Source organism: Crocuta crocuta, unplaced genomic scaffold (assembly GCF_008692635.1).
Source record: "Crocuta crocuta isolate KB4526 unplaced genomic scaffold, BGI_CrCroc_1.0 scaffold303, whole genome shotgun sequence".
Taxonomy (NCBI): Eukaryota; Metazoa; Chordata; class Mammalia; order Carnivora; family Hyaenidae; genus Crocuta; species Crocuta crocuta.
Genome location: NW_027528276.1, coordinates 1,558,563 through 1,559,158, shown reverse-complemented (window position 1 = coordinate 1,559,158; position 596 = coordinate 1,558,563). Strand labels below are relative to the sequence as shown.

The 596-nt window shown below is 63.9% G+C and overlaps 1 protein-coding gene across 1 annotated transcript in view; it reads left to right on the top strand.

The window, feature by feature from the left end:
• The window catches only part of STK40 (serine/threonine kinase 40), a 38,584-nt gene continuing 37,988 nt past the window's right edge, over window positions 1–596 (top strand). The window contains exon 1 of the mRNA XM_077753122.1: window positions 1–294. The gene's annotated coding sequence lies outside the window, so the exon portion shown is untranslated. The remainder of the gene's footprint in view (window positions 295–596) is intronic.

The following is a 596-nucleotide window of genomic DNA, read 5'->3' as shown; positions in this document are numbered from 1 at the left end:
GAAGCGGGGTTTCTACAAAGGCGAGGGGCCCAGAGGGAAATAAACTGTGAGGGCTGAGACAGGAATTCTGTCATTGAGCCTAACTGCAGCGCTCTCCGCACAGAGCTCCAGAAACCGAGAAATGGGGATCCAGGAAGAGCCATTTCTCTGACAAACACACTGCAACTGGCCGATCTTCCAGCTGCGGGAGACTTCTCCAAACCCAGCAGGGCGAGCGTAGGGCACTCGAGGTCCTGCGGAGTCGGGGCGGGGGCGGTGTCTGCGTCCCAGCCTCACCGCAGACGTAGATAAGCGGTAAGTACCGCCCCTTTAGAGTCTCAGTCTCCAATCGTTTCACAGGTTCCGGCCCAGACCTCACTCTGAGCCAATCCTCAATCGGATTCCGGCCTCTTGCCTGAAGGCTTCCGCCCATCTTCAAGATGGCGCCCCAATCCGGAGGCCGTGAGGGCCGCAGACACCGGCAAGGGGCGGGGTCCGGGGAGAGGGGTGGGGCTGCGGCTCCGGCCCGAGAGGAGGGGGCGGTGCGTCACTTCCGTTGTCAGGTGGCGGCGCCGCAGCCATGGAGGGAGGCGGCGGCGGCGGCGGTGGCGGCAGGG